The sequence below is a fragment of the Pristiophorus japonicus genome, chromosome 5 (genome assembly GCF_044704955.1).
Source record: "Pristiophorus japonicus isolate sPriJap1 chromosome 5, sPriJap1.hap1, whole genome shotgun sequence".
Lineage (NCBI taxonomy): Eukaryota > Metazoa > Chordata > Chondrichthyes > Pristiophoridae > Pristiophorus > Pristiophorus japonicus.
The window spans coordinates 1,495,134-1,520,847 of NC_091981.1; positions in this window are offsets into that span (position 1 = coordinate 1,495,134).

The window sequence follows — 25,714 nt, forward strand, 5'->3', positions numbered from 1 at the left end:
AAATAGTCACACCATTAGATTGAAACATTTGGAGGCAATACTTGAGCTTTCAAGAAGAACATCTCATATAGATTGACTAATGAGTGGCTGAGTTAGACTGTCAATCCATTTGTATTTTGTTATCTGATTTCAAAACTGTATAACTGTTAACGCTTTACGATGTAACTTCACCTATCCGTAGGGAGTGTGTACGCTCTATCCAGAGAGTATATCTTCTGTCTGATAGGTCTTACTGGCCGGTAATAAAGACTGCTTTGTTCAAAGCACAAGAGGTATTCGACTCAGTAATTTTACTGAACCAGATTGAAGTAAAAGAATCCAGGAATTAACATTGGTGGACATAAATGCCTGGGCTATCGCTATGGCTTTGCTCAGATTCGGTGTTTCAACAGTCAGTAGTTTGCGAAGGATTACCTCATGGCCAATGCCAAGCACAAAAAAGTCTCTCAGCATTTGTTCAAGGAATCCATCAAATTCGCAATGTCCTGCAAGGCGCCTTAGTTCGGCGACATAGCTCGCCACTTCCTGGCCCTTCAACCGTTGACACATGTAGAACCAATACCTCGCCATCAAAATGCTTTCCTTAGGATTTAGGTGCTCCCGGACCAGCGTACGCAATTCTTCATAGGATTTGGTTGTTGGTTTCACTGGAGCTAGAAGATTCTTCATGAGGCCATAGGTTGTTGCCCCACAGAGGGTGAGGAGGATCGCCCTTTGAATGGCACCGTTCTCATCTCCTTCCAGCTCGTTGGCCACGAAGTATTGGTCGAGTCTCTCCACGAAGGCCTCCCAATCACCCCCTTCTGAGAACTTCTCCAGGATACCAACTGTTCTCTGCATTTTCACGCGGTTGTTCGTTACCTCATCGCCAATTGTTACGCTGATAATAAAGGATGAAACTGAGTACTGTAAGCAATGAGTAAGTGTGACCTTAGCTGCTTTAATTCGTCTCAAGTGCCGGTACCGCGTGGGTGGCCTGCTTATATACCGTGCTCTCAAGCGATGCTGGGATCCCTTGGGACTCCAACTGGTAGGCCCTCTGGTGGTGGTGTGATACAGGTTGTCAAGGGTTAAATACATAACAATCATCATCATCATCGGCAGTCCCTCGGAATCGAGGAAGACTTGCTTCCACTCTTAAAATGAGTTCTTAGGTGGCTGAACAGTCCAATACGAGAACCACAGTCCCTGTCACAGGTGAGACAGACAGTGGTTGAGGGAAAGGGTGGGTGGGACTGGTTTGCCGCACGCTCCTTCCGCTGCCTGCGCTTGGTTTCTGCATGCTCTCGGTGACGAGACTCGAGGTGCTCAGCGCCCTCCCGGATGCACTTCCTCCACTTAGGGCGGTCTTTGGCCAGGGACTCCCAGGTGTCGGTGGGGATGTTGCACTTTATCAGGGAGGCTTTGAGGATGTCCCTGTAACGTTTCCTCTGCCCCCCTGGGGCTCGTTTGCTGTGAAGGAGTTCAGAGTAGAGCACTTGCTTTGGGAGTCTCGTGTCTGGCATGCAAACGATCGAGTGTGGTCAGTGCTTCAATGCTGGGGATGTTGGCCTGGTCGAGGACGCTAATGTTGGTGTGTCTGTCCTCCCAGGGGATTTGTAGGATCTTGCGGAGACATTCATTGGTGGTATTTCTCCAGCGACTTGAGGTGTCTACTGTACATGGTCCATGCCTCTGAGCCATACAGGAGGGCGGGTATCACTACAGCCCTGTAGACCATGAGCTTGGTGGTGGATTTGAGGGCCTGGTCTTCAAACATTCTTTTCCTCAGGCGGCCGAAGGCTGCACTGGCGCACTGGAGGCGGTGTTGAATCTCGTTGTCGATGTCTGCCCTTGCTGATAATAGGTTCCCGAGGTATGGGAAATGGTCCACGTTGTCCAGTGCCACACCGTGGATCTTGATGACTGGGGGGCAGTGCTGTGCGGTGAGGACAGGCTGGTGGAGGACCTTTGTCTTAAGGATGTTTAGCGGATGAGTGAAAGATAAAATTCTTCTGATAGTTGACGATGGAAACACAGAGTAAATCAGTTCTAACTGTGTTTGAGGATAATTAGTGAGAAATCTTTCTCAGCTTCCAGTAAACCAGTCGGTGTTTTCCAGCCTGCTGTAATAGTCGGAAACACCACCATTCATTGCTTTGTGTTTCACGTACAAGAATATACTGGATAAATTTGGGTTATCTGCACTCTGGTACGAATCTCCCTATCTCTGTAATCTCCTCCAGCCCCACAACCCCCGAGATGTCTGCGCTCCTCTAATTCTGGCCTCCTGAACATCCCTGATTATAATCGCTCCACCATCGGTGGCCGTGCCTTCAGCTGCCTGGGTCCCCAGCTCTGCTAACGTTCCTGTGAGGCACCTTGGGATGTTTTGCTACGCAAAAAACGCTATATAAATACAGGCTGTTGAAGCTATTCAGGCAAACATTGGCATTCCCGCAGCCTCTGCACCAAAGTTACATCATTGTCTAATAGAACAACAACTTATATTTATATTGCGCCTTTAACATAGCAGAACTTCCCAAGGTGCTTCACAGGAGCGATTATCAGACACAAACTGAGACCAAGCCAAAGGATGAGATGTTAGGAAGGGTGACTAAAGGCTAAAGCAATGTAATATAATTGGCAATCATAGTCGCATCATTGATAATCGATTGTTACCTCGCTTCAAGTGGGAGACACCCTGTGCACGTGCACACACTGCTTCCGTTCTTCAATTCACACGCAATCGTTGCCTGGATCTTCTGTTCTGTGATGCGTGGCGCATCTGACCAATAAAGGGCATCTTTCCAATATGACACAACATTTGTACTGATCTTCAGGGCCTCTTCAGCAAGTGAGCTTTTATTCTGAACTTTTATCTCCATCATCGCTCCAATTCACCCATTCCGCAGCGGGATTATGCTCTGAGTATTCATTTGTCCTCCTCGGTTTGGTATTTCTTTCAAGTAAAATAATTGGCACTTATTGCCATAAATAGCAAAGTAAGTCCGTGTGCAATGAGCTGATGCTGCCCCTGGAGTGCTGCAGACACATTCATGTGGAAGAGGTTTTTAACAAGATTGGTTTGTAGTGCAGTGGGGTGGAGCTTAATGCACCGTGGAGACAAATATCTTCAAGTGGCTTATTTTCTCCAATTCAATATTGGGAGGATCGAAGCCATTGTTTCCGTTCTCTAGCCACTCAGCTCATCCGCTGCTGAAACCCTCATCCGTGCCTTTGTTACCTCTAGACTTGACTATTCCAATGCACTCCTGGCGGGCCTCCCACATTCTACCCTACGTAAACCAGAGATGATCCAAAACTCAGCTGGCCCGTGTCCTAACTCGCACCGAGTCCCGCTCACGTATCATCCTCTGTGCTCGCTGCCTGTGTCCTAACTCGCACCGAGTCCCGCTCACGTATCACCCTCTGTGCTCGCTGCCACGTGTCCTAACTCGCACCGAGTCCCACTCACCCATCACCCCCTCTGCTCGCTGACCTACATTGGCTCCCGGTTAAGCAATACCTCAATTTCAAAATGTTCATCCTTCTGTTCAAATCCCTCCATGGCCCTCGCCACTCCCTATCTCTGTAATCTCCTCCAGCCCCACAACCCCCGAGATGTCTGGACTCCTCTAATTCTGCCCTCCTGACCATCCCTGATTATAATCGCTCCACCATCGGTGGCCATGCCTGGGTCCCAAGCTCTGGAACTGCCACCGTAGCCATCTCCGCCTCTCTACCTCTCTTTCCTCCTTTAAGATGCACCTTTAAGCCTACCTCTTTGTCCAAGCTTTTGGTCATACAATCATTGAAATTTACGGAATCGAAGGAGGCCATTCGGCCCATCGTGTCCGCGCCGGACGACAAAGAGCTACCCAGCCTAATCCCACTTTCCAGCTCTTGGTCCGTAGCCCTGTAGGTTACGGCACTTCAGGTGCACATCCAAGTACTTTTTAAATGTGGTGAGGGTTTCTGCCTCTACCACCCTTTCAGGCCGTGAGTTCCAGACCCCCACCACCCTCTGGGTGAAGAAATTTCCCCTCAAATCCCCTCTAAACCTCCCCCCAATTACTTTAAATCTATGCCCCCTGGTTGTTGACCCCTCTGCTAAGGGAAATAGATCCTTCCTATCCACTCTATCCAGGCCCCTCATAATTTTATACACCTCAATCAGGTCCCCTTCAGCCTCCTCTGTTCCAAAGAAAACAGACCCAGCCTATCCAATCTTTCCTCATAGCCTAAATTCTCCCATCCAGGCAACATCCTGGTAAATCTCCTCTGTACCCTCTCCAGTGCAATCACATCTTTCCTGTAATGTGGTGACCAGAACTGCACGCAGTACTCCAGCTGTGGCCTAACCAGAGTTTTATACAGTTTAAGCATAACTTCCCTGCTCTTGTATTCTATGCCTCGACTAATAAAGGCAAGTATTCCGTTAACCACCTTATCTACCTGGCCTGCTACCTTCAGGGATCTGTGGACAAGCACTCCAAGGTCCAATTGTTCCTCTACATTTCTCAGTGTCCTACCATTTAATGTGTATTCCCTTGCCTTGTTAGTCCTCCCCAAATGCATTACCTCACACTTCTCTGGATTTAATCCAATTTGCCACTGTTCTGCCCACCTGACCAGTCCATCGATATCTTCTTGCAGTCTACAGCTTTCTTCTTCATTATCAACCACACTGACAATTTTAGTATCATCTACAAACTTCTTAATCATACCCCTTATATTCAAGTCTAGGTCATTGATATATACCACAAAAAGCAAGGGAACCAGTACTGAGCCCTGCGGAACCCCACTGGAAACATCCTTCCAGTCACAAAAACACCCATCAACCATTACCCTTTGCTTCCTGCCTCTGAGCCAATTTTGGATCCAACTTGCCACTTTGCCCTGGATCCCATGGGCTTTTACTTTCGTGACCAGTCTGCCATGTGGGACCCTATCAAAAGCTTTGCTAAAATCCATATACAATGCATCATACACACTGCCCTCATCGACCCTCCTGGTTACTGTTATATGTGTAAACCTGTAAATACCATGTCTAACCACCAGAGGGCTTATCACCTGGAGTCCCAAGGGATCCCACAATCCCTTGGGAGCACCTGTATATAAGGAGGCCTCACAGGCTGGAGAGGCACTCTGAGATCTGTAATAAAGAACTACGGTCACACTTTACTTTGAGCTTGCAGTTTCTCGTCTGGCTCTTTATTCAAAACACAACAACTGGTGACGAGATACAGATGACGAACCCCACCGCAACAATGCAGACAACAATGGGCATCCTGGAGAAATTTTCGGAGGGAGATGATTGGGAAACCTTTGTGGAGCGACTTGACCAATACTCCATGGCCAACGAGCTGGCAGGAGAAGGGAACGCTGCTAAAGGAAGGGTGATCCTCCTCACCGTTTGTGGGGCTCCAACGTATGTCCTCATAAAAAACCTGCTCGCTCCAGCGGAAACCACAGACAAGTCGTATAATGAGTTGTGCACACTGGTCCGGGAGCATCAAAACCCGAAGGAAAGCGTTCTGATGGCGAGGTATTGGTTCTGCATGTACAAGAGGTCTGAAGGCCAGGAAGTGGCGAGCTACGTCGCCGAGCTAAGGCGCCTTGCAGGACATTGCAAATTTGAAGGACACGGAGCACATGCTCAGGGACTTCTTTGTATTTGGCCTTGGCCATGAAGTAATACTTCGCAAAATTTTGACTGTAGAGACCCCAACCTTGAGTAAAGCCATAGCGATAGCCCAGGCGTTTATCGCCACCAGTGACAATACCAAACAAATCTCTCAGCACACTAGTGCTGCTGCAAGTACTGTGAACAAAGTAACGTTGTTTTCGAATTGAAATGTACAGGGCAGGACTCACATGCCTGCAGCTTCATGTCCGCAGATGACTGAGTTCACCATCAAGGGTGGTGAATACAAGGCCATTAACACCTTGTTGACGCTGCGGGGGTGATCATCGTTTCCATTCATGCCGCTTCAAAGGATACGTTTGCAAGGGCTGTGGAACAATGGGACACCTCCAACGTATGTGCAGACGAGCTGCAAACCCTGCTAATCCTACAAACCACCATGTTGTAGAGGAGGACAGATCTACGGTGGATCACGACGAACCAGAGCCTCAGACCGAGGAGGCAGAGGTATATGGGGTGCACACATTTACAACAAAGTGTCCCCCGATAATGCTGAAGGTTGAATTAAATGGACTCCCATTGTCAATGGAGCTGGACACGGGCGCAAGACAGTCCATCATGGGCAAAAAGACTTTTGATAAATTGTGGTGCAGCAAGGCCTCAAGGCCAGACCTGACTCCCATTCGGACTAAACTGCGAACGTACATAAAGGAACTGATTCCCGTAATCGGCAGTGCTACCGTAAAGGTCTCCTACGATGGAGCCATGCACGAGTTACCACTCTGGTACCGGGTGATGGCCCCACGCTGTTCGGCAGGAGCTGGCTGGGAAAGATACGCTGGAACTGGGACAACGTCCGAGCGCTTTCGTCCGTCGACGACACTTCGTGTGCCCAGGTCCTAAGCAAGTTCCCCTCACTGTTCAAACCAGGCATCGGGAAATTTCAAGGACCAAAAGTGCAGATCCATTTGATACCGGGGGCGCGACCCATCCATCACAAGGTGAGAGCTGTACCATACATGATGGGAGAGAGGGTGGAGATCGAGCTGGACAGGCTGCAACGAGAGGCCATCATTTCGCCGATCGAATTCAATGAGTGGGCCAGTCCGATTGTTCCAGTCCTCATGGGAGACGGCACTGTCAGAAACTGTGGTGATTACAAAGTAGCTATCAATCGTTTCTCACTGCAGGCTCAATACCCGCTACCAAAGGCAGACGACCTATTTGCAATGCTGGCGGGAGGGAAAACGTTCATGAAGCTGGACCTGACCTCGGCCTACATGACGCAGGAGCTGGAGGAATCATCGAAAGGCCTCACCTGTATCAACATGCACAAAGGTCTCTTCATTTACAACAGATGCCTGTTTGGGATTCGATCAGCCGCGGCGATATTCCAGAGGAACATGGAAAGCTTGCTGAAGTCTGTCCCGGGCACCGTGGTCTTCCAGGACAACATCTTGGTCACAGGTCGGGACACCGTCGAGCATCTGCAGAACCTGGAGGAGGTTCTTAGTCGGCTTAATCATGTGGGGCTCAGGCTAAAACACTCAAAGTGCATTTTCCTGGTGCCTGAAGTGGAGTTCCTGGGGAGAAGAATCGCGGTGGACGGCATCAGGCCCACCGAGTCGAAGACAGAGGCAATCAAGAATGTACCGAGACCACAGAACATGACGGAGCTGCGGTCGTTTCTAGGACTCCTGAACTATTTTGGTAACTTCTTACTGGGTTTTAACACATTGTTAGAACCCCTGCACTCTTTACTGTGTAAAGGAGATGAATGGGTATGGGGTAAAAGCCAAGAAAATGCCTTTGAGAAAGCTAGGAAGCTATTATGTTGAAACAAATTGCTTGTGTTGTACGATCCATGTAAACGTTTGGTACTAGCTTTTGATGCGTCGTTGTACGGGGTCGGGTGTGTATTGCAACAAGCTAATGAATTTGGGAAATTGCAACCGGTTGCTTATACATCCAGAAGTCTGTCTAAGGCTGAGAGGGCCTACAGTATGATCGAAAAAGAAGCGTTAGCGTGTGGTTACGGGGTAAAGAAAATGCATCAATATCTGTTCGGGCTCAAATTTGAATTGCAAACTGACCATAAACCACTAATAACCCTCTTTTCTGAAAATAAGGAGATAAATACGAATGCATCGGCCCGCATCCAGAGATGGGCGCTCACGTTGTCCGCCTACAACTAAGCCATCCGCCACAGGCCAGGCACAGAAAGCTGTGCCGATGCTCTCAGCAGGCTACCATTGCCCACCACGGGGTAGAGATGGCACAGCCTGCAGATTTAGTTATGGTAATGGAAGCATTCGAGAGTGAGCAATCACCTGTTACCGCCCGACAGATTAGAGCCTGGACGAGCCAGGCCCCCTTACTGTCCTTGGTAAAGAACTGTGTGCTCCACGGGAGTTGGTCTAGTGTCCTGTTAGAGATGCAGGAAGAAATAAAGCCGTACCAATGGCACAAAGATGAAATGTCTAGACAGGCAGACTGCCTCCTATGGGGTAATCGGGTAGTGGTACCCAAAAAACGGCAGGGACACTTTCATCAGTGATCTCCACAGCACCCACCCAGGCATCGTAATGATGAAAGCGATAGCCAGATCCCACGTGTGGTGGCCCGGTATCGATGCAGACTTAGAGTCCTGTGTGCACAAATGTAATACATGTTCACAGTTAAGCAATGCACCCAGGGAGGCACCACTAAGTTTATGGTCCTGGCCCTCCAAACCGTGGTCCAGGGTCCATGTCGACTATGCAGGCCCATTCTTGGGAAAAATGTTTTTAGTGGTTGTAGATGCATGCTCCAAATGGACTGAATGTGTGATAATGTCGGCAAGCAGTCCGCTGCCACCATTGAAAGCCTACAGATCATGTTTGCCACACACGGCCTGCCTGATGTCCTTGAAAGTGACAATGGGCCGTGCTTTACCAGTGCTGAGTTTAAGGAATTCATGACCCGCAATGGGATCAAACATGTCACGTTGGCCCTGTTTAAACCAGCGTCCAACGGTCAGGCAGAACGAGCAGTTCAAACAATCAAGCAGAGCTTGAAAAGGGTAACTGAAGGCTCACTGCAGACTCGCTTATCCCGAATCCTGCTTAGTTACCGCACAAGACCCCACTCGCTCACTGGGGTCCCTCCCGCTGAACTGCTCATGAAAAGGGCACTTAAGACAAGGCTCTCGTAAGTACACCCTGATCTACACGAACAGGTAAAGAGCAGGCGGCTTCAACAGAATACATATCATGATCGCGCAAATGTGTCACGCGAAATTGAGATAAATGATCCTGTATTTGTGTTGAACTATGGACAAGGTCCCAAGTGGCTTGCTGGCACTGTTTTGGCCAAAGAGGGGAGTTGGGTGTTCGTGGTTAAATGCTCAAATGGACTCACCTGCCGGAAACACTTGGACCAAACCAAACTCAGATTTACGGACTATCCAGAACAACCCACAATAGACTCTACCTTTATCGACCCCCCAACACACACACACAAGTGGCAACCGGCCCAGCGGTTGACCACGAAACTGAACCCACCGCCCCCAGCAGCCCAGCAGGACTCACCGCCCCCAGCAGCCCAGCAGGACTCACCGCCCCCAGCAGCCCAGCAGGACTCACCGCCCCCAGCAGCCCAGCAAGGCTCACTGCCCCCAGCAGCCCAGCAGGACTCACCACCCCCAGCAGCCCAGCAAGGCTCACTGCCCCCAGCAGCCCAGCAGGACTCACCGCCCCCAGCAGCCCAGCAAGGCTCATCACCCCCAGCAGCCCAGCAAGGCTCACCGCCCCCAGCAGCCCAGCAAGGCTCATCACCCCCAGCAGCCCAGCAGGACTCACCACCCCCAGCAGCCCAGCAAGGCTCATCACCCCCAGCAGCCCAGCAAGACTCACCGCCCCCAGCAAGGCCAGCTGCACAGCAGCCCACTGAGGACCCAATAAACGACTCACCTAAACCAGCTTTCACACCGAGGCAATCAACCAGGGAAAGGAAGGCCCCAAATCGACTCACATTGGAAATAGTTACACAACTGACTTTGGGGGGGGGGGGGGAGTGTTGTTATGTATGTAAACCTGTAACTACCATGTCTAACCACCAGAGGGCTTATCCCCCGGAGTCCCAAATGATCCCACAATCCTTTGCGAGCACCTGTACATAAGGAGGCCTCACAGGCTGGAGAGGCTCTCTGAGATCTGTAATAAAGGACTACGGTCACACCTTACTTTGAGCTTGCAGTACCTGGCCTGACTCTTTATTCAAGACACATCAGTTACCTCCTCGGAAAATTCAATCAAGTTAGTCAGACACGACCTTCCCTTAACAAATCCATGCTGACTGTCCTTGATTAATCCGTGTCTTTCCACACCATCCTGACTTGGAAATATATCACCGTTCCTTCATCGTCGCTGGGTCACAATCCTGGAACTCCCTCCCTAACAGCACTGTGGGAGCACCTTCACCACACGGACTGCAGCGGTTCAAGAAGGAGGCTCACCACCACCTTCTCAAGGGGCAATTAGGGATGGGCAATAAATGCCGGCCTGGCCAGCGATGCCCACATTCCAGAAATGAATAAATAAAAATAATAACCCCCATGATGACAGGCAAGAGGGTGGGGTTAAAGATTTAAATACGGGGAGCATGTCCCCAACACACACGCACACATCCGTCTCTGTTTTACAGTGAGAGCGGGACACTTGATTAACATGTTCCCACTGTGCCGATGGGAGCCCGATTTAAATAAACTGCTACTGTGTGTGTTTCCCAGGGCTCGGGAAACCTGGCAGTGAATGGGAAACGGGAGCCTCAGGTTCCACAAGGTGAGGGCCCTGTGCAGGAGCACCACACCCCTCCCCCACCGCCAATCGCGGATTACCCCCCTCCCCCCACCACCGATCGCGGATTACCCCCCTCCCCCCACCGCCGATCGCGGATTACCCCCCACCGCAGATCGCGGATTACCCCCCTCCCCCCACCGCCGATCGCGGATTACCCCCCCCCCCTCCCCCCACTGCCGATCGCGGATTACCCCCCTCCCCCCACCGCCGATCGCGGATTACCCCCCTCCCCCCACCGCCGATCGCGGATTACCCCCCCCCTCCCCCCACCGCCGATCGCGGTTTCTTCCCCCCCCCCCACTACGTATTTGCTTCCTGGGTTCTTTGCTTAAGAATCCATAGCAACACGTTGCTATTAAGAACTAGGTGGTTTATGAGCAAAGGTTTAACAATCACACTACACATTACCAGTTCATCCACCAGGCTCACAACCACCTGCCTCATCGTGGATGACCTAGACTCGACTGGCTGGGGTTTTATTGAGTCTTGTGAACATCACATGACTGGCTAAGCCACTCACAGTGCTACAGCTCCACAACCCTGTGAGCATGGTCACCGTTGTGGACATTACACAGAGAAACCAAAGGTTGCTGTCAGGAACAGCAGCACTGTCGCTGGCCAGCTTCAGACTGCCGTTAGTGCCGTGATGTGAAGTGCAGCGGCAGGCGGATGCTGGCTGCTGTGGGTGTGCCTGCAGGTATCAAGGCGACACACTCGGCACTTACAGTGGTGTCCACACCTGGGACAGGTACGGTAATCACCTGCTTACTTCCCATTGGCTCTCTGACCGAGGTCAGCTGCTCATTGGTGCACCTTGGGAGCGGACATCCTGCGGAAATCGAACGTCTGACTTTGAGCACGGCTGCCCCCTCGGGACCAGTATAACACTGCCTTCGATAAGCGGCCAAAAGCCACCTTAGAAAATCATTTTCCAAATCGGCTGTGACCAGGTACGAGATTGTGCGGCTGAAAAATAAAACGCAATGAACGGGGTGAATTTCAATCCTCACCACCTGGGCACTAATCTGGCAGAATGCATCACCCACATCATTGTCTCATAACAACATCAGGAGCAGGAGTCGGCCATTCGGCCCCTCGAGCCTGCTCTGCCATTCAATAAGATCATGGCTGATCTGATCATGGACTCAGCTCCACTTCCCTGCCCACTCCCCATAACCTCTTATTCCCTTATTGTTTAAGAAATTGTATATTTCTGACTTAAATTTATTCAATGTCCCAGCTCCCACAGCTCTCTGAGGCAGTGAATTCCAGATTTACAACCCTCTGAGAGAAGAAATTCCTCCTCATCCCAGTTTTAAATGGGCGGCCCCTTATTCTAAGATCATGCCCTCTAGTTCTAGTCTCCCCCATCAGTGGAAACATCCTCTCTGCATCCACCTTGTCAAGCCCCCTCATAATCTTATACATTTCGATAAGATCACCTCTCATTCTTCTGAATTCCAATTGTAGGGGCCCAACCTACTCAACCTTTCCTCATAAGTCAACCCCCTCATCCCCGGAATCAACCGAGTGAACCTTCTCTGAACTGCCTCCAAAGCCAGTATATCCTTCCTTAAATACGCAAACCAAAACTGCACGCAGTATTCCAGGTGTGGCCTCACCAATATCCTGTATAACTGTAGCAAGAATTCCCTGCTTTTATACTCCATCCCCTTTGCAATAAAGGCCAAGATACCATTGGCCTTCCTGATCACTTGCTTTACCTACATACTAACTGTTATAAATGTGGACTCGTATTTACTCTGTACAGGCACCAGAGGGCTCATCCCCTGGAGTCCCAAGGAATCCCATAATCCCTTGGGAGCACAGGTATTTAAGGAGGCCTCACAGGTTGGAGAGGCACTCTGGAGTCCTGCAATAAAAGACGACGGTCACACTTTATTTTGAGCTCACAGTGGTCAGTTTGACTCTTTCTCCATATACAACAATTGGCGACGAGATACAGATAGCGAACCCAAAGATGCAGAGAACAGTGGGCATCCTGGAGAAATTTTCGGAGGGAGATGATTGGGAAACTTGTGTGGAGCGACTCGACCAATACTTCGTGGCCAATGAGCTAGATGGGGAAGAGAGTGCTGCCAAACGAAGGGCGATCCTCCTCACCGTCTGTGGGGCACCAACGTATGGCCTCATGAAGAATCTGCTCACTCCAGCGAAACCCACGGAGAAATCGTACGACAATTTGTACACACTGATCCGAGAGCATTTGAACCTGAAGGAAAGCGTTCTGATGGCGAGGTATTGGTTCTACACCTACAAAAGGTCAGAAGGCCAGGAAATGGCGAATTATGTCGCCGAGCTAAGACGCCTTGCAGGGCATTGCAAATTTGAAGGGCACTTGGAGCACATGTTCAGAGACTTTTTCGTACTTGGCATTGGCCACGAAACCATACTTCGCAAACTTTTGACTGTAGAGACCCCAACCTTGAGTAAGGCCACAGCGATAGTCCAGGCGTTCATTGCCATCAGTGACAATACGAAGCAAATCTCTCAGCACACAAGTGCTGCTACAAGTACTGTGAACAAAGTGATGTTGTTTTCGAATCGTAACGTACAGGGCAGGTCACACATATCTGCAGCTGCACGTTCACAGATGTCGCAGAGTCCACCATCAAGGGTGATGAACGCAAGGCCATTAACACCTTGTTGGCGCTGCGGGGTGATCATCGTTTACATTCATGCCGATTCAAAGAGTACGTTTGCAAAGGCTGTGGAACAATGGGAAACCTCCAACGAATGTGCAGGTGAGCTGCTAAGCCTGTTAAACCTGCAAACTACCACGTTGCAGAGGAGGACAGATCCACGGAGGATCACGACGAACCAGAGCCTCAGATCGAGGAGGCAGAGGTGCATGGGGTGCACACATCCACCACGAATTGTCCCCCGATAATGCTGAATGTTGAACTAAATGGATTCCCGGTGTCAATGGAGCTGGACACGGGCGCGAGCCAGTCCATCATGGGCAAAAAGAATTTCTAAAGGTTGTGGTGCAACAAGGCCTCAAGGCCAGTCTTAACTCCAGTTCGCACGAAACTAAGAACTTACACTAAAGAACTGATTCCTGTGATCGGCAGTGCTACCGCAAAGGTCTCCTACAATGGAGCGGTGCACTAGCTATCACTCTGGGTGGTACTGGGCGATGGTCCCACGCTGCTCGACAGGAGCTGGCTGGGAAAGATATGCTGGAACTGGGACGACGTCCGCGCGCTATCGCCCGTTGACGACACTTCGTGTGCCCAGGTCTTAAACAAATTTCCTTCGCTGTTCGAACCAGGCATCGGGAAATTCCAAGGAGCAAAAGTGCAGACCCACCTAATTCCGGGGACGCGACCCATCCATCACAAGGCGAGAGCAGTACCGTACATGATGAGAGAAAGGGTGGAGATCGAGCTAGACCGGCTGCAAAGAGAGGGCATCATTTCACCGATCGAGTTCAGCGAGTGGGCCAGTCCTATTGTCCCAGTCCTCAACGGAGATGGCACCGTCAGAATCTGTGGTGATTACAAAGTAACTATCAATTGTTTCTCCCTGCAGTTCCAATACCCACTACCAAAGGCCAACGACCTCTTTGTAATGCTGGTGGGAGGAAAGACATTCACAAAGCTGGATCTAACTTCAGCCTACATGACGCAGGAACTGGAGGAATCATTGAAGGCCCTAACCTGCATCAACACGCACAAAGATCTTTTTATTTATAACAGATGCCCGTTTGGAATCCGATCAGCCGCGGCGATATTCCAGAGAAACATGGAAAGTTTACTGTAGTCGGTCCCGCACATAGTGGTCTTCCAAGACGACATCTTGGTCACAGGTCGGAACACAGTCGAGCACCTGCAAAAGCTGGAGGAGATTCTTAGTCGACTCAACCACGTGGGGCTCAGGTTAAAACACTCGCAGTGCGTTTTCCTGGTGCCTGAAGTGGAGTTCCTGGGATTGCGGCGGACGGCATCAGGCCCACCAACGCGAGGGCGGAGGCAATCGAGAACGCACCGAGGCCACAGAACGTGACGGCGTTGCGGTCATTTCTGGGACTTCAGAACTACTTTGGTAACTTCTTACCAGGTCTCAGCACACTGCTACAACCACTATATGTCTTACTATGAAAAGGGGGCAAATGGGTTTGGGGCAAAAACCAAGAAAATGCCTTTGTAAATACGAGAAAATTGTTATGCTCAAACAAATTGCTTGTGTTGTATGATCCATGAAAGCGTTTGGTACTAGCATGTGATGCATCGTCATATGGCGTCGGGTGTGTATTGCATCAAGCTAATGATTTCGGGAAACTGCAACCGGTTGCTTATGCATCCAGGAGTGTGTCGAAGGCTGAGAGAGCCTACAGCATGGTATCGATGCGGACTTAGAGTCCTGCGTTCACAGATGTAATACATTCTGGCAGTTCAGCAATGTACCCAGGGAGGCGCCGCTAAGTTTATGGTCTTGGCCCTCCAAACCGTGGTCTAGGATACACATCGACTATGCAGGCCTGTTCTTGGGTAAAATGTTCCTTGTGGTAGTAGACGTGTACTCCAAGTGGATTGAATGTGAGATAATGTCGGCTAGCATGTCCGCTGCCACTATTGAAGCCTGCGGGTCATATTTGCCACACACGGCTTACCGATGTCCTGGTGAGTGACAACGGGCCATGTTTTACCAGTGCTGAGTTCAAAGAATTCATGACCCGTAACGGGATCAAACATGTCACATATGCCCCGTTTAAACCAGCGTTCAATGGTCAGGTAGAGAGAGCAGTGCAAACCATCAAGCAAGGCTTGAAGAGAGTAACTGAAGGCTCACTGCAGACTCGCCTATCCTGAGTCCTGCTTAGCTACCGCACGAGACCCCACTCACTCAGTGGGATCCCACCTGCGGAACTGCTCATGAAAAGAGCACTTAAGACAAGGCTCTCGTTAGTTAACCCTGATCTACATGAACAGGTAGAGAGCAGGCGGCTTCAACAAAGTGCATACCATGATAGCGCAAATGTGTCACGCGAGATTGAAATCAATGATCCTGTATTTGTATTAAATTATGGACAAGGTCCCAAGTGGCTTCCCGGCACTGTCGTAGCCAAAGAGGGGAGCAGGGTGTTTCAGGTCAAACTTTCAAATGGACTCATTCACCGGAAACACTTGGAGCAAATCAAACTCAGATTCACGGACTACCCTGAGCAACCCACCTTGGATCCTACCTTTTTTGAACCCCCAACACACACACCAGTGGCAACCGGCACCACGGTTGACCACGAAGCAGAACCCATCATCCACAGCAGCCCAGCAGGGCCCAAAATACCAGGCAGCCCAGCAAGGCCAGCTGCACCGCAGCCCAGCGAGGGCCCAACAAATGATTCAACAATACCAGCTTTCACACCGAGATGATCAACCAGGGCAAGAAGGGCCCCAGATCGACTCACATTGTAAATAGTTACACTATTGACTTTGGGGGGCGGGGGGAGTGTTGTTATATATGTTGACTTGTATTTACTCTGTACAGCCACCAGAGGGCTCATCCCCCGGAGTCCCAAGGGACCCCATAATCCCTTGGGAGCACAGGTATTTAAGGCGGCTTCACAGGTTGGAGAGGCACTCTGGAGACCTGCAGTAAAAGACTAAGGTCACACTTTACTTTGAGCTCACAGTGTTCAGTCTGACTCTTTCTCCATACACAACACTAACATTTTATGTTTCATGCACAAGTACCCCCAGGTCCCGCTGTACTCCACTTTGCAATCTTTCTCCATTTAAATAATAACTTGCTCTTTGATTTTTTTCTGCCAAAGTGCATGACCTCACACTTTTCAACATTATACTCCATCTGCCAAATTTTTGCCCACTCACTTAGCCTGTCTATGTCCTTTTGCAGATTTTTTGTCTCCTCCTGTCCACTCTATCCAAGCCCTTCATTATATTTATCCACCTCAATAAGGTCTCCCCTCAGACTCCTCTGTTCCAAATAAAACAACCCCAGCCTGTTCAATCTTTCCTCATTGCTAAAATTATCCAGACCAGGCAACATCTTCGTAAATCTCCTCTGTGCCCTCTCCAGTGCAATCTCACCTTTCCTGTGCGGTGACCAGAACTGCACGCAGTACTCCAGCTGTGACCTAACCAGTGTTTTATACAGTTCAAGCATAACCTCCCTGCTCCTGTATTCTATGCTTCATAATTGTGCAGCATAACGGAACGAATAAACCTTAGTGATGAAACACTTATTTATTAATAGTGTTACAGCAGGTAACCCTTGGCAGAAAATATAAATAGCTCTACCAGGAACTACGGCCGTGGTAAAATTGGTCACGGATTTCGTTCCCTGGCAGTGAATGGTCACGCACTACTTGATAATTAGAATCAAACTGTACAATGTACTCGAGTGCTGTTGCTGCTTGAGAAGCTGTAAGTGATGTGAGAGCGCGTGGGAACTTGAACTCATGCACGGCTTTTCCAGGCAGGATATTAATTCTGGGTGAGTGAGGTTTAAGAGCAGATTTGAGGAATGCATCACACAATGTGGATTTAGTGGATTCAAAGTTGGGTGAAAGTTTTGTCTGAATGTAGATTTTATAGACTACGAGACTTTTTCTCTGCAAGCATGAATTGGTAGTTTGATAATTGGTCAAAGCCAAGGCCCATCCAAGTATTAGTATAGTATTAGGCAGTCCCTCGAAGCGAGGATGACTTGCTTCCTCACCAAAAAAGGATGAGTTCACAGGCGTTTCACAGGTATCCCAGATCCCGAACTACATCCTGAAGGGTGGAAGATGCCTGTGGATGGATATTTTTAACGTGGGGTGACCGTTGCACACCAGCCACCACACGGGCTTGACAGAGCGAGGTCTTGGTCCAGTGGCAAGGGTTAACCAGGACGACTGGAGACCTGCTCTGCTGCACAGACCTAGTGCGTACACATATTGCAGTGTGGGCTGGGCCGTGCTGCCCCTGGGCCCTCGCCTCTTCTGGGCCCCGAACTCTCGCCGAAAGACCGGGCGCTACTTTGCCAGGAAGATTCCTCTAAAAGATCTGCCAGTACCGCCCGGCGGCAAAATAATGACTTACACTGTGATTCTAGGCGGCAGTGGGCGGGAGCTCACAATCTCGATGGCAAACGCGATCTTTGCCAAAGTGCCGCCGAAGATTGAGTCGGGCCCGATGGGTGGAGGGAACGGTGCACATAGTAATAAACATTTTCACCAAAAAAATCCCCACTGGAAAACCTTCAGGGGACCCCATCCTCAAAATTCGCAGGAAAAAAAATAAATAAAAGGCGTTCACTGACCTTTTTTTGCCGGTTTTCTTACCGTCGGGGTTAGACCTGCCCCCACGCGGCGACCCTTCTCCCTGCTGCCACCGACTCCCGCCCGGAGCAATCTGCCAGCTCGGCGGGCAGGAGGTCACTTACACACCCTGCGCGCCTGCGGACGTAAGTGGGCGGTTCCCAACGGTACGCCCCTCCCCCCGCCGGCGGGAGACCTCCACCAAACTGGCACCGAGGGGAGAGCGCCCAGAAAACTCACCGGCAGTTGGCAGCAGCGGCCGGTGAATGCACCAATTCAGGGCCATAGTGTAAGGTGGGGAACAATAAAAGTAATATTATACACAGTGAACATAAGAACATAAGAAATAGGAGCAGGAGTCGGCCATTCGGCCCCTCGAGCCTGCTCCGCCATTCAATACGATCATGGCTGATCCGATTATGGACTCAGCTCCACTTCCCCGCCCGCTCCCCATAACCCTTCACTCCCTTATCGTTCAAAAATCTGTCTATCTCTACCTTAAATATATTCAATGTCCCAGCCTCCACAGCTCTCTGGGGCAGAGAATTTACAACCCTCTGAGAGAAGAAATTCCTTCTCATCTCAGTTTTAAATGGGCGGCCCCTTATTCTGATACTATGGGCTAGATTTTCCACTTTTTTTGCATATTTAACGCCAACTTAATGCCCATTTTACCACTGAAATGGCGTATAACGCCCATATATCACCCATTTAGCCACAAAATAGAAACTGATGGACATTTTTCAGGAACTTATCACCGAACGTTACTTTCCCAATGTGCTTAACGCCTGGATAAAATATTACTACCCGCCCACTTATTTTGGGCGGAATCAGCAGAATGGGTGAAATCAACGCCCATAATATCACCCAGCGTTACTTTCCGCACGGAATTAACGCCGAGATTCAATATTAACGTCCACCCACTGTTTTTTGTCTTAAAGAGCATTTTTACCCAAACTAGCGGCCGTGAGATCGGCCAGCGTCACTTTCACCACCTCGCACACATATCAGCCACAATATCGCTCGCTCAAAAAACCGCCCAGAAAAAGTGGAACTAACCGGAACTAAAAGGCTGCTGTGCTTCAACCTCGGCGGAGTTCGGATATACTCTGCAGGTCGTTGGAGTTATGTGAACATCTGTAAAAACATCTTGACCACACAGTGACCGATTGGAATTGAAGAGGTCTCTCCGTCGGGGCATTCCTTGTTTGTGAGCAATCGGTGGAAAACAGAGAGCTACTGCAATGGGGCCTGTCCTTTCTCACCCTCTCTTGGTGACCAAATACATGTAGCAGAATCGACATCGCCGAAGGATCGATGCACTGCATTATGTGCCCAATGTAAGACGTGCCAGACTGATGAGGAGGACCAGACGTTACACCCCCCGTAAGTACAGGGAGAAGCAATCTTACCTCGACTTGCCCGACACCACCTGCCTTCGGAGACTGTGCTTCCACAAAGAGGTTATCACTGAGGTATACCAGCTGATAAGGGCAGACATGCAGCCTGCCAGCACCATCAGAACTGCACTGTCCGTCGAGGTCAAAGTCACCGCGGCACTGTCGTTCTATGCCTCGGGTTCATTTCAGGCCACAGCTGGAGACATTTGTGGACTTTCTCAGCATGCCACACATCGCTACATTAGGCAGGTCACTGAAGCCCTGTACGCACGCAGGAGGGACTTGATCAGATTCCCCATGACCAGGGAGGCTCAGAGTGAGAGGGCTCTAGGATTCTCCAGAATTGCAAACTTCCCCAAGGCGCAGGGAGCAATAGACTGTACGCACATCACAATGCAGGCACCTTTTCAGGATGCAGAGGTTTTCAGGAACCGCAAGGGATTCCACTCCAAGTGTCCAACTGGTTGTCCACCACCAGCAAATTATACTGGCAGTGAATGCTCAATTTCCAGGCAGCATCCATGATGCTCACATCCTGCGTGAGAGCACTGTATCTGACTTGTTTAACAATCAGCCACAAGGTCAATGATGGATGCTTGGTGACAAAGGATATGGCCTCACCACCTGGCTGATGACCCCCCTGCATGACACCCACACCGAAGCCGAGAGGCGATAGGAGAGCCACAGAGCCACTCGCAATATCGTGGAGAAAACCATTGGAGTGCTTAAGCCGTGTTTTAGATGCCTGGACCACTCAGGAGGTGAGCTCCAATACTACCCTGAGCAGGTAGCTCAATTCGTAGTGGTGTGCTGCATGCTACACAACTTGGCGATCAGGAGGGGCCAAGAATTGCCTGATGAGTCTGACAGTCCACCTCACCAGAGAGAGGAAGAGGAGGACGAGGAGGAGGACGCTGACATCGGCCCAGACAATCAGGCTGACGCTGAAGCCATGCCCCCGTTCCCCTGTAGACCGCAGGAAAGGGCCCATGGTGGCATGATAGCTGCAAGAGCCTTACGTCAGGAGCTCATCAATGATCGCTTGGCCTGAAAGAACGTTGGTGTTATTTACAAGGCTGACATACTGTTGAGTATGCAGGTCATACATCAATGGTGGGCATCACCTTGGTGACAGTTAAAGTTTAAGTTGATTGAAGCTAAGTGTCATTATATCCTTTGATGTTAAGGTATCACCAGCGTGTAATGGTGCAGTTATCTGAGCCAATGCGCTACAAAGATTTGTTAAATAAAAAGCATTTAAATCGAACATTTGTTTGAAATCATCAGTATTTCTCTAAAAACCAACTCTTTGCCCTCCGCTTGTCCTCCCACCTTTACCCCTTCCCCTCCTGACTCCAAGCCGCCTGGCCAAGGAGCTCCTCAGGTGATGCTTCATTTGCGGGGGTGGGGGGGGAGGGGGGAGGGGTGACGGCCGAACCGCTGCTTAGATGGATACGGGAGAGGATGGTCCCTAGGTGGGAACGTGCTCCGAGCCAGAAGCAAGATGTTGCTGCTGGCTCTCACGTGTGGTTGGCAATGGGGATGCATCACCTTGGGGTGCAGTGCCGCGCTCTGGGACCACTGGGAGCCCTCTGCCACCAGTGTTTCAGGCTACCAGCTCCAGGGCCTCCTCCATCCCTTCCATGTTATATCTTATTTGTTGGACAAAAACTCGGTGCCAACTATGTTCTTGGTGCTTAGTGAGCTTTTTGCTGCTGGTGAATCTCCGTCGTGCCTCCCACAACAGCCAGACAAGCACACACCACAGCCACACAGCTCCCTCTCCCTCTGTCTCCTCTTCTGCGCATGTCATGATGACCCTTGACCTCCTGAATAGCGGGAATCAGGCGTTGCCATGCCGTTGCTAAGGACGGCAACACTTTATGGCAGAAGGTCAGCGAGATTTAATGCCGGAATATCACTCGCAGTAACGCCCATTTAAAAAAATGGAGACTAGGTGCTTTGAGAATGGGTGAGATTCCGGCGATCTGAAAACCCTTTTTTACTGCCCACGCCGGAAATAACGCCCATTTTTGGGCAATAAGCACAAAAGTGGAAAATCTAGTCCTATGTCCCCAAGTTTTAGTTTTCCCTATGAATGGAAAAATCCTCTCTACATCCACCATGTCGAACCCTCTCATTATTTTATACGTTTCAATAAGATCACCTCTCATTCTTCTTAACTCCAATGAGTAGAGGCCCAACCTACTCAACTGTCCTCATAAGTCAACCCCCTCATCTCCGGAATCAACCCAGTGAACCTTCTCTGAACAGCCTCTAATGCAAGTATATCCCTCCTTAAATACAGAGACCAAAACTGTGGCCTCACCAATACTCTGTACAGTTGTAGCAGGACTTCTCTGCTTTTATACTCCATCCCCCTTGCAATAAAGGCCAACATTCCATTGGCCTTCCTGATTACTTGCTGTACCTGCATACTAAACTTTTGTGTTTCATGCACAAGGACCCCTCTGTGCTACAGCATTTTGTAATTGCTCCCCATTTAAATAATAATTAGCATGTTTATTCATAGAAACATACAAACATACAACATAGAAAATAGGTGCAGGAATAGGCCATTCGGCCCTTCAAGCCTGCACCACCATTCAATAAGATCATGGCTGATCATTCACCTCAGTAACCCTTTCCTGCTTTCTCTCCATATCCCTTGATCCCTTTAGTGTAAGGGCCATATCTAACTCCCTCTTGAATATATCCAATGAACTGACATCAACAAATCTCTGCGGTAGAGAATACCACAGGTTAACAACTCTCTGAGTGAAGAAGTTTCTCCTCATCTCAGTCCTAAATGGCTTACCCCTTATCCTTAGACTGTGTTCCCTGGTTCTGGACTTCCCCAGCATCGGGAACATTCTTGCTGCCTCTAACCTGTCCAATCCCGTCAGAATTTTATATGTTTCTATGAGATCCCCTCTCATCCTTCTAAACTCCAGGGAATACAGGCCCAGTCGATCCAGTTTCTCCTCATATGTCAGTCCTGCCATCCCGGGAATCAGTCTGGTGAACCTTCGCTGCACTCCCTCAATAGCAAGAATGTCCTTCCTGAGATTAGGAGACCAAAACTGAACACAATATTCCAGGTGAGGCCTCACCAAGCCCCTGTACAACTGCAGTAAGACCTCCCTGCTCTTATACTCAAATCCCCTAGCTATGAAGGCCAACATAGTATTTGCCTTCTTCACCGCCTGCTGTACCTGCATGCCAACTTTCAATGACTGATGTAACATGATACCCAGGTCTCGTTGCACCTCCCCTTTTCCTAATCTGTCACCATTCAGATAATAGTCTGCCTTCCTGTTTTTGCCCCCAAAGTGGATAACCTCACATTTATCCACATTATACTGCATCTGCCATGCATTTGCCCACTCACCTAAATCTGTCCAAGTCACCCTGCAGCCTCTTAGCATCCTCCTCACAGCTCACACCGCCACCCAGCTTAGTGTCATCTGCAAGCTTGGAGATATTACACTCAATTTCTTCATCTAAATCATTGATGTATATTGTAAATAGCTGGTGTCCCAGCACTGAGCCCTGGGGCATCCCACTAGTCACTGCCTGCCATTCTGAAAAGGGACCTGTTTATCCCGACTCTCTGCTTCCTGTCTGCCAACCAGTTCTCTATCCACATCAGTACATTACCCCCAATACCATGTGCTTTAATTTTGCACACCAATCTCTTGTGTGGGACCTTGTCAAAAGTCTTTTGAAAGTCCAAATACACCACATCTACTGGTTACCCCTTGTCCACTCCACTAGTTACATCCTCAAAAAATTACACATTTGTCAAGCATGATTTCCCTTTCATAAATCCATGCTGACTTGGACTGATCCTGTCACTGCTTTCCAAATGCGCTGCGATTTAATCTTTAATAATTGATTCCAACATTTTCCCCACTACTGATGTCAGGCTAACCGGTCTATAATTACCTGTTTTCTCTCTCCCTCCTTTTTTAAAAAGTGGTGTTACATTCGCTACCCTCCAGTGCATAGGAACCGATCCAGAGTCAATAGACTGTTGGAAAATGATCACCAATGCATCCACTATTTCTCGGGCCACTTCCTTATGTACTCTGGGATGCAGACTATCAGGCCCCGTGGATTTATCGGTCTGCAATCCCATCAATTTCCCTAACATAATTTCCCACCTAATAAGGATTTCCTTCAGTTCCTCCTTCTAACTAGTCCCTCAGTCCCCTAATGCTTCCGGAAGATTATTTGTGTCTTCCTTCGTGAAGACAGAACCAAAGTAATTGTTCAATTGGTCTGCCATTTCTTTGTTCCCCATTATAAATTCACCTGATTCTGACTGCAAGGGACCTACGTTTGTCTTCACTAATCTTTTTCTCTTCACATATCTATAGAAGCTTTTGCAGTCAGTTTTTATGTTCCCAGCAAGCTTCCTCGCATACTCTATTTTCCCCCTCCTAATTAAACCCCTTGTTCTCCTCTGCTGAATTCTAAATTTCTCCCAGTCCTCAGGTTTGCTGCTTTTTCTGGCCAATTTATATGCCTCTTCCTTGGATTTAACACTATCCTTAATTTCCCTTGTTAGCCACGGTTGAGCCACCTTCCCCATTTTATTTTTACTGCCAAAGTGGATAACCTCACATTTTCCACAATGTACTCCATCTGCCAAATTTTTGCCCACTCACTGATCCTATCTATAGATTCTTTGCATCATCCTCACAACTTGCTTTCCCACCTATCTTTGTATTGTAAGGGAATAAAAGGCGGTCACTAAAGTGGAAGTATACAGACAGACAGATGGTCACTTAAGTGGATACTGAAGATAGTGAATGGATTGTAGGGCTTATCAGTATTAGGAGGCTCTGAGGAATCGGGAGATCCTCTACCTTACGGTAGGGATTGTAATATATTGTATATTGATCGATTGTATTAAAACTCGCTTTTGGATGTAAAGCACGCTTATACACTCGCTTACAATGCATTTTAAGAAGGGGAAGCAGCAAAGCTTGATTGTTAATGAATCATCCGTTGTGTTAATCTTAATACAGACTGAGGGAAACTGATTCAGTACTGAATAACACATCCAAGGACAGGAGGGAATCTACAGTCTATTGTAGCAACACCTGAAGGGATGTTTGGGAAGAAGATAGCAACCCTGGGAAACAAGGTCAATTCGCACGGCATGAGGAACTGAGGCAAATTTGAACAACACATTCTGGGAGGGTGACATGTGATGGGAGATGGAAAGGTTGGGAGAACCACACCTCGGAAACTGTATAACTGTAGATGTGAAACCTTTGATATTAGAAGGTTCATCTGCGAACCCTTCCCCTACTTGCTTGAATAAAAACTGGTTTAACCGAGGTTTTGTCTGAGTGATTCCGTGGTCGCTATACGGACGGGGTAGGGCCGGGTGTCGATTGCTTATATCAGGGAGTATACCTTGAAGAAGACAAGTCTTCTTTTTACCTCAACAGTATCATCAGCAAATTTGACTACATTACATTCGGTCCCTTCATCTAAGTCATTAATATTGATTGTAAATAGTTGTGGCCCCAGCACCGATCCCTGTAGCATCCAACTAGTTACTGTTTGGCAACCATAAAATTACCCATTTATCCCGACTCTCTGTTTTCTGTTAGTTAGTCAATCCTCTAACCATGTTAATATATTACCCCCAACCCCGTGAACTTTTATCTTGTGCAATAACCTTTTGTATCCAAATATACAACATCAACTGGTTCCCCCTTATCCACCCTGTTCGTTACATCCTCAAAGAACTCCAGCAGGTTTGTCAAACATGATTTCCCTTTCATAAAACCATGCTGACTCTGCTTAACTGTATTATGATTTTTTAAATGTCCTGCTACTACTTCCTTAATAATGGACTCCAGCATTTTCTCAACGACAGCAGATGTTAGGCTAACTGGTCTATAGTTTCCTGTTCTCTGTCTCCCTCCTTTTTTGAATAGGGGTGTTACATTTGCAGTTTTCCAGTCCACTGGGACCTCTCCAGAATCCAGGGAATTTCGGTAGATTACAACCAATGCATCCACTATCTCTGCAGCCACTTCTTTTAAGACCCTAGGATGTAAGGCATCAGGTCCAGGGGACTTGTCCACCTTTAGTCCCATTATTTTACCGAGTACTACTTCATTAGTGATAGTGATTGTATTAAGTTCCTCCCTGCCCCCCCCTCCTTGATTATCAATTATTGGGATGTTTTAGTGTCCTCTAGAAACATAGAAACATAGAAAATAGGTGCAGGAGTAGGCCATTCAACTCTTCGAGCCTGCACTACCATTCGATAAGATCATGGCTGATCACTCCCTCAGTAACCCTTTCCTGCTTTCTCTCCATACCCCTTGATCCCCTTTAGGTGTAAGGGCCATATTTAACTCCCTCGTGAATATATCCAATGAACTGGCCTCAACAACTCTCTGCGGCAGGGAATTCCACAGGTTAACAACTCTCTGAGTGAAGAAGTTTCTCCTCATCTCAGTCCTAAATGTCTTACCCCTTATCCTAAGACTGTGACCCCTGGTTCTGGACTTCCCCAACATCAGGAACA